Consider the following 9,462-nt stretch of genomic DNA (forward strand, 5'->3'; position numbering starts at 1 on the left):
ATCATCCTCTGGCAATCATATATGCAACTTTCTTCAAGGTCATGTTTAAACCTCATAGCTTGTTGTCCTAACTGTTCTGTAGAAAGTGACAACATTTTTTAAATAATATGTTAACACTACAGTGAATGTATATCTATCCAAAACAAAACCATAGTGTAAAAATGACCCCTCAGGCCCAAAGAAATCGAGCAACTTGCCCTCGAGGTCACACAGCATAACATTAATTTGACTCAGCTCAACTGGTTGCTGGTCATACTTCCTACTAATTTCATTAAAACTAGTTCCCAAATAAACACACTTAATACTGCAGCCTAATAGAATTTTGTATTAAAAGCTAAGTCACTGATTAAATAAGGACAATTGAAAGCACACAGTCTAAAATAATTGTAGGAATACTACTTTGTAGGTATTTGTACAAAGTACATCATGAAAAATGCATATGCCTGAATCAGACTTGCCCCTTCTTAAACACAATAACTATATTGGTCTAACTTGTCAAAATGCAATATAGAAAAGTTATTATTTACACATGGCAACTATTCTGCTCGTAACTATTTCCTTGGGAGTCAAGCCGAACTGAATGAAAACAGTGTGGGGAGGGCAAAAGAAGAAGATACATGTTTTGTTTTCACACATTGAAAGATCTAAAATTAAACTGAAATCGTGGCACAATTTTCTAATGAAATGAGCGTTTCCCCCCAAAAGATATACAAAGGCCTCATTTGGACTATGCCTTAACATTATGTGAACAAACCTCCCGTCCCCAATGTGGTCATGAAGAGATCTGCTGATGTCACTTCCATTTTCAATAAACCATAGCATGAAGTTGACTAGTTTCAGTAAACCATAGTTAAGACTACCCAGTTTCCCCAGCTGCAGTTAGAAACAGAACAAAAGCTTCCCATTTCCTCCACACATCCACACCAAAGGAGAGAGGAATATATGAGACTGAGGCTCATTCACAAAACACTACAACATTGGTTAGTGTGATATCCAAATGAGGCTAAAGAGTACCTCCAATTCTCTCCAATACAGTGGTACCTCAGGTTAAGAACAGTTTCAGGTTAAGAATGGACCTCCAGAACGAATTAAGTTCTTAACCCAAGGTACCACTGTACTTATTGATGTAGCATATAGGACATTCAATGTCACCACTGCATTTTAATATGATGGTTGTTTGTTTTTATTTGCTTTTATTGTGTAAAATGTTTTGAAGACCTCTACTGTAGTTGGAAAGGTGGAATATAATTATTTTTTTTAAATGACAAAGTGTATGGTTCTCCCACCAAGTAAATTATTTATCTTGCTGTGATCCTAAAGGTTCAATTTGGATTAAATGCATGATACTAATACAGTGGTACCTCGGGTTAAGTACTTAATTCGTTCCGGAAGTCCGTACTTAACCTGAAACTGTTCTTAACCTGAAGCACCACTTTAGCTAATGGGGCCTCCTGCTGCTGCCGCGCCGCCGGAGCACGATTTCTGTTCTTATCCTGAAGCAAAGTTCATAACCTGAAGTGTATGTAACCCGAGGTACCATTGTAATTAAAATAAGTATTTTTACTAAATTGCTTCCCCATTTAAATCTACAACAGCATTTATATTTATAATATATTGCTACATAACTAATAATTAATTGCAATACAGCGATCATGACACTCGTATCACTCTGTTCCATATAGTTGATCACACAAGATATCATACATCAAGGTCGGACTGCTGCAATGTGCTGTACGCAGGACTGCGATTTTAATTATATGTCTTGTCATTACAGTTGACTCAAAATGCTGCATCCTGCTGTTGACAGGGGTCCATTACTTGGAGCATGCAACTCTGTTGCTACTTCAATCCACAGTGCTCCAAATGCAATTCCAAGCCCAACTGAAAGTGCAGGTGGTTACCTTTAAACCCCTATATTAGGGTTGCCATATTTCAAAAAGTAAAAACCAGAACACCCCAAAAGTTGTTGAGGAAACCACCAAAATTGTGGAACTTGTTGTATATATAAGATATATCTGGTGAATATGAAGGACAGGGCCTTCTTGGTGATGTCACCCTTGGGAAGCCAGTTCAGTGCCGCCACCCCCACTACCACTTTCCCGGTTTTGTTGTGTTCAGACATATGTTTGATGTTATCCAATCTCCGAAGTAATGGTTTATCAAGATGCTGTTTTGGTTTTCTGGTGTTTGTTTAAACTGATTATTTTATTTTTGGATTGTAATTTTATTATGTTTTGTGAGCTTCCTCGGGGGTCCTATTTGGTGCCCCCAAACAGCATTTAAATATATTTAAAGAATAAAACACTATTGCCCCCAAATGAAACAAACTTAGTAGATTCTCCTAGACCCTAAGAGGAAACATCTTATGAAAGTCAATACTATCCAAATGGACTGACTTCAGAAGTCTGGTTGAGAGATGCTCTGTAGTCTCTGGTTGGCAAATATTTTTTTTAATCATTTTTTACCAGAGGGAAAGGCTGAAAGGACAGTAACATTGGTTTCACCCAAGCTAGGGCACAGGCAAAGAGCTCTTTGATTTCCTCATTCCTAATGTAAGTGTAAATAGAGGACTTGGCAGGCACCACCTAATGCACCTTATCCATTCATGATACAGGAAGACATGGCAAAATGATTTTTAATCCCTCCCTTCCACATTAACTTCATGGAAAGCTCTATCAAAATTTTCATTCTTACACACCTTACTTCCTTTTACTAGTTTCTTAGTTAATGCACTGGAATGAGAAACTGATGTGCATATTGAGAGGGCAGCCTGAGATTGCCTGGGTAAAAGAACAAAACTGTTTATCCCTACCATAGGCACAAACATGAAGTTCAAAGTCAGTAAATAGCAATAAGGAGCAACATGGGGGGCGGGGGAGAGAAGAGAAGAGAAGAGAAGAGAAGAGAAGAGAAGAGAAGAGAAGAGAAGAGAAAAGAAAAGGGATCAGTCACAAAGCCATAAATCTGGAAGAACAACTTTGTAATCTCATGCATAGGTCAGACTTAACAACAGTAATTTGAAACTTATTTCCTCATTTTCAGAGTTTGTATTTCTTCACCAAACATGAAGAAAGCTCACCCAAAATGTTACCGTAGCTATACTGAATTTGAGAGAGCCACTCAATAATAATGACAATGCAAGACTATTCGTTTGGGACCGTATTTTTTATTTCCTTCCCTACATATATATATATCCATTCAATTAGGTCATATGCTGCTTGAGAAAAGCCACTCACAGAAATGGGTCTGGAAATTTCCAGGGTGCCTGGACACCTAGGTATCAAAGGATTTCATGCTGCAAACTCTGATGGCCCTTCTTGAATACTTTGTTCAGATTTCTGGGTTGTTGAGATATTTTTCCAGACCTGCTCCAGAGGAGACTAACACTTGGAAGACTGAAGTGTCATGGAACTGCTGAAAACGACAAGCCAAATATAAGGCCAGGAAAGTTTGTTTACATATATCCAACAACAGTTTACCAATTAATATTGTATGCACATTTCAAACAAGTCTGCATATTCTTGAAACAGAAACAATGTCTCTGTTTCAATCATCCAATGAATTCACTGTGCATGCACACACTGACTATTCTGAAGGATCTTCCACATACTTCACATAAGGTTTAATGTCTACCTAGCAATGTAGAAATATGCTTTCCTATAAATTACTTAGTCCTGGTGTGCAAACACCTTAAAGTCATTAAATATGTGAGAAAGAAGCTTCCTCATGGTCTACCACTGAAAACCAGTTAAATGCAAACTATTGCAGGTACAGTATATTGAAAATATGATATCACACCTGCCCTGCCAATTATAAACTTTGGCAGAGTAACAAGTGTTACTCTGAGGAATGACAACTTTGTTTCAATATATTTGCAAGTAGTACATACCCAGTATCATTTCTCTTTTCATGTACAAGATTTGAACTGAAAAACCTGAAGCTGCCCCGGTTTTCAAAACCCACAACTAAAAGACCAGGACAAGAAAAATACATTACCAGGCTTCTACAGGAAAAGGGAAACGGTCTCTTTCAAATTGGGATGTGCTATAAATAAGACGTTTGAAACTGTATGCAGCAGATTTATCAGTGAAGCCTCATTGTATCCTAAATGGAATCTGGCAGGGAGAGGCTGGGGAATGGAGTCCCTGACTCCAATAGGCTCAGATAGCAATGAGATGCTATGTGAAGAAGAGGAAAGATTTGTTGAGTGGATGCAACCCAATGAGGTGGAGATTTACAAAATTTGAAAAACATTGGAGGAGCAAAGAATTTCATAAACCAGAACCACACTCCACCTGCAAGGAGAAACCACTCACCACTAAATAATGGCAATAAAATGGGATGTATCAGAGCCATGATGCCACATAGACCCACTAAAACCAATTAAACGGGCAGGGAAGATACATCAGGGTGGCTGTTGGTTGCCCTGGGCATCAAATACAGAAAGGTGGCTTACAAACTCTTATTAACAAAACAAACAAATCCTGCATGTCCCAGAGAATGTGCTCAGCTAGGAAACAAGACACCATGTGGAAGCAAACAAGGAAGTAGCATCACTAACCATCCAGCTGCCAGTTTGCAGGGGACATATGCCCCATGCCCTCTGGAAAGGGCCCCAGCTCACCTCTTGCTTTACTTCTGCAAAAGGTCCCAGGGTCAATTGCTAGTACAGTGGTACCTCAGGTTACAGACACTTCAGGTTACAGATGCTTCAGGTTGAAGACTTCGCTAACGCAGAAATAGTACCCCAGGCTAAGAACTTTACTTCAGTGAGAGGCCCCATTAGCTAAAGTGGTACCTCAGGTTAAGAACAGTTTCAGGTTAAGAATGGACCTGCAGAACGAATTAAGTTCTTAACCTGACATACCACTGTACAGTGGTACCTCTGGTTGGGGACACGATCTGTTCTGGGGTGCTGTTTGCACCCCAAAAAGTCCGTAAGCAGAGCGGTGCTTCTGCACATGTGTGAAGCGTGATAGAGAGCTTCTGCGCAGAACGCTTCTGCGCATGCAGAGAAACCCGGAAGTGAACACTTCTGGGTTTGCCGCATTCTTAACCCGAAAAAACGCAATATGAAGTGTTCGCAAGAAGAGGTATGACTGTATCTCCTGTTAAAAGGACCACATGAAATGATGGAGAAAGGACTCTGCCTGTGATCCTGGACAGCCACTGTCAATCAAAGCAACTAATAATGGCTAGATGGGTTAATGATCTGCTCTAGTATAAGGCCATTTCCAGTGTTAGAAACTGAGATATGAAAGCTAGGAGCCAAATTAAGGTTACCAGATTTTTTTTCAATGAATCCGGGGACACTTTTCAACTTCTCACTAAATATATGGATTTTGTCAGGGGACTGATTTGTAAATCTGGGGACTGTCCCCAGGAAACCAGGACATCTGGTAACCTTAAGCTAAATGGCACCTTAAACCTAGGTTATGGGTGCAACAACAGAATGTCTAGTGTACTTATTTATAACAAGAATACAAAGCTGAAAATGAATAAACTGCAGATAAAATATTATGTTCATTTTTTACATGATCTAGTCCTTCCCCTGCCCACCCCCTAATATTCTTAAGAGGGTCTCTTCTCCAGTCTTCAGAGAGTAGCTGGAAGTGGGGAGGCAGAAAAATGTCCTCCTTTTCTTCCACTCTGCAGTTTAAATCCGAAATCTTAGACACAGTACTTGCGCCCAGAGCTCAGAAACTGCTTGCACTAATGAAATTCCCTGTCGCAAAATGTGCCTAGAACAATGGGAGTTTCAAACACTGGCCATTCCCCAATTTGCCCAAACCTACACCCTCAGCCTGGGAAAACCTTATGGCTCTATTCTTCTCAGGCCCCTTGTTCTGCCCTCACCCAAATTTGACCCTACCTAACTTCCCATCTCCACTCCAAGACAGGACTAGATCCTTGCCATTTCCCTATCTTTAGTTGTTGGGGCAGGAGGAAGAGCTTTACAGTAGGCAGATGCCACACAAGGGGCTCCAACTACTACTACACATTCCAACAACTACCCACACTCACACTCACACTCACCTCTCTCTCTCTCTCTCTCTCTCTCTCACACACACACACACACCCCTTTGGGATGCACAGCAAATTTGGTTGACCAGGGACAACAAATTGTGGCTGACTAATAAACCTAGCCAAAATCTGAAAAGCCCCCAAAACTATAACTCTAAAAGTAATTCTCTGATGCAAAAGTGGAAGCTCAGGAGAAGAAAGAATATGCCCATTTCACTGAAATGAAGTTTGTTTTCTATTTAGGCAATGCTTTATTACAGGCAGGAAAAGTAGCACTCAAATGTGTTCATTCTTCTGTCACCCATGTACAACATTTATTAAAGCATCACAGGTGTTCGGTACCTCCATTCTTTCATGTGCAGATGAGATACAACTATCATACTTCACAGGGCTACCATTAAATTAAACCAGTAACTTACAGTTTCATTTCTGTGGGCCATTTTCCATTCAAAGCCCTTTGTCTACACTAATAATTAACCTTTGCAGTACCAGCCCTTTGTAATAGATTGGAAATAAATATTACTATTTTTGTTCAATACAAGCTAGCAGTAATTAATGCTCACAAATGGATTTGAAACCTTCAAGGGAAAACAGGAGTCAAACTAGCGCTGTACTCATATATCAACAAGAGATGACACTTTCTTCAAATTTCTCAAAGATTTATTTTTCATGAGACCTTTGACTTGGCTCCCTTGTTCCTATGTCCTATAGTGTTCTTCACCAACTGGGTGCCCTTCTGGTTGTTTTGGACTATAACAAAAAAGGGAGCTGTGGTACAAAACTTTTGGAAAACACCAGGTTGCCCGGCTGCAATTAAACCTGCAACCAAGCTTAAGCCATTGCAACAACCGCTTATTCCTTCCCCGTTTATCTCACCTGCCCTTCCCCTGCTCTCAAGGTATCAAATTTTAGATTGTAAGCTCCTCAGGGCATGTCTCCCTAAAGCACCACAGGCACTGACAGTGTTATATAAATAGCAATAATAAGAAAGTGAATCCATAAACAAAGTTGGAGTTGTAAACTCCCGTATTAGAAACTCAGCACTTGGGAGTATTATTAGTTTAGAATTCGGCAGACACATTCAAGCACTGTGCTTTGAAACTATTTCCACCACAAGCCATGGGCAGGTGAAGCACTGCTGATGCCAAACAGGTAACTACATTCATTCAGATTTAATTGCCCAAATATTGAGAGCAACAGGCAGCCTCAGTGCAGAGTTGTATACATTTGTTCAGCAACACAATCTGATAATTCCTACTATTTTGATGCAGCTGATGGATGAGTAAAACATACCACTTGACTCCCAGTCCCCATAAACCATATATTGTTGTACTGATTGCTGTGAATACTGTTTATCTCCATAATAATAGCTTAGCTACTTGAGTTCAATGAAATATTGTCTCACTTTTCCTATCAAAGGACCCCCAATTGCTTTATTCTTGGTATGCGTTTGGCAGACAAAGCCACGTCCAAAGCATCACTGGCAGGTACTTGGTTGCCTGGACACATTCTTCAGTGCCATTGTCAAAATTTGTCCTACCCCAGCAGAGGTATGGCCCCTTAGCTTAGAACATGCCACAAGTCCCTAAGGATTTGAGCTTAATTCTATGGCCAAGACAATAATCTCTCCCCACAGTCTCAACAAATACATTAAAAAGGAACACCGGGTAGCCCCACATTGGACATTCCTAATAAACAACTATAGAGATGAAGGGCAACCACAGACCAGGAGTATAATACATGGCTTACAGGAGCTTTCCATGCCTGAATAAATTCCAAATGACTCACAAAAATGTTATGTCAGATTCTGAGTGGGGAGACCCAGGTTCAATTCCACCACTCAGTGAAGCTCCTTGGGTGACCTTGGGCCAGTTACCCTGTCTCAACTTAACCCTCCTCACAGGGCTGTTGAGAAGCTAAAATTATAAATGTTGCCTGGAGCTCTCTTTTTTAAAGGAGCCAAAAATGCATATATTAAGATACCTTCCATATTAAGCAGCGGATCCACAATACACTCCTCAGCATGACAGGAACTGTCGTCCCACACCTGGTTGTGTATCAAGTGCTTAGGCACAGAGCATAGGAAGCCGTCTGATACAAAGTCATACCACTGGACCACCTGCCCACACAGATAGGGAGCAGTGACTCTCCATGGTGGCATGCAAAAGACCATCCCAATCCCACCTGAGATGTGACTGGGAACTGAACCTGGGACGTTTTGCATGACAAGCAGACTTCGCAGGTGTGTTCAATGGCTAATCCCCAGCCACAAATCCCAGGCAAGAAGGCCAGTGTTACCATCTGGGGTGGGGTGGGGGTGCCTGGGGCATCTAGCCCCAGGGCCTTCCAATCTTCATCCAACACAAGAGTCCAACAACGCCTAAGGATCCATTCTGCTTGCCTGCCTGCTCTTGTTGAGGCTTTGCACATGCTCTGGGGCAATCTCTCTCTCTCCCCCGCCCCACTCCAACACACTCGTCTAGGGCCTGACCACAAGCAGGAGGCGTGCGCGAGTGGAGCTCTCAGCGCCAGTCCCACTCACAAGCATGCAGGCAGGCAGAGAGAGAGGACGCAAGCGCCTCGTTCGGGTGCTGCTGCTCCTCCTTCTGCGGCGCCCCCAAAACAAATCCAACTCGCGAGTAGATACAGAGAGAGAGAGAGAGAGAGCCCACCCCGGAGGAGGAGCAGCGCGGGCGGGAAGGCAAGCGAGGAGAGGGAGAGAGAAGCTCCCGCTCGCTCGTTTACTCACTCGCCCGCCTCCCTCCCGCGCTCGCCTCGTGAGTCACTCGGGCGCGAAGGACCCCCCTCGCCCCTCCCCTCCGGCCTAGGCCCGACCAGGGAGGGGGGCGAGCCCAGAGACCCCTCCTTCCTCTCTCCCTTCCCCCGCGGCGGCAGCTGAGGGGCCCGCTGCGCTCCCCGCCTCCTCCCGCTGCCTTCCCTGTCCCCTCAGAAGTCGCCCAGGGCGGCGTCGCGGCGGCGGTTACCTGTGAGGCGCTGAGAGAGATGAGGGGGTGAGGAGGCGGCGGCTGTGGCGAAGGGGGACGTCCCTCACTTCTCCCGCCGCCTTCGTCGTCGCCTTGGTCGTCTCTGCTGTCCGTCAGGTGTCCGGCTACCCCGGCGGCAGGGCCGGGCCCCCCGCCACCTTGGTCGCACGAAGCAGCACCGCCGCCGCCGGGGGCTCCGTAGCCGCTCAGCAGCCCCGGCAGCGGCCAGTCGCCATTTCCCGCCTACCGACCTGCTGCACCGCACGGAAGGACCCGGATGATGACGGGAGGAGGAGGAGGAAGGAGGGGGCAGCGAGAGAGGGAGGGAGGTGCCTTGCTTGCCTGCCTGGGCCGTCGCAGTTACTGCGCAGGCGCACTCCGCGCGCGCGCGCCAGGCTAGCCCCGCGGGCGGGAGGAGCGGTTCCTGAGGGGAATCGGTTCTTCGGCTGTGAGA

General features: G+C 43.9%; 1 long non-coding RNA gene across 2 annotated transcripts; it reads right to left on the reverse strand.

Moving 5' to 3' along the window:
* Nucleotides 1-2,706: 2,706 nt before the first annotated feature.
* Nucleotides 2,707-9,147, reverse strand: LOC309518542. Of its 2 annotated transcripts, none has more exons than XR_014213472.1 (3): nucleotides 9,009-9,147; nucleotides 3,237-3,414; nucleotides 2,707-2,780 (listed from the first exon to the last, which is right to left on the reverse strand). It is a non-coding gene; the product is annotated as an uncharacterized lncRNA (long non-coding RNA). The 2 variants fall into 2 exon arrangements; XR_014213473.1 differs by having other exon boundaries at nucleotides 2,729-2,808.
* Between the last annotated feature and the right edge of the window lie 315 nt (nucleotides 9,148-9,462).

This window comes from Podarcis vaucheri (genome assembly GCF_965113315.1).
Source record: "Podarcis vaucheri genome assembly, chromosome: 14".
NCBI classification, from domain to species: domain Eukaryota; kingdom Metazoa; phylum Chordata; class Lepidosauria; order Squamata; family Lacertidae; genus Podarcis; species Podarcis vaucheri.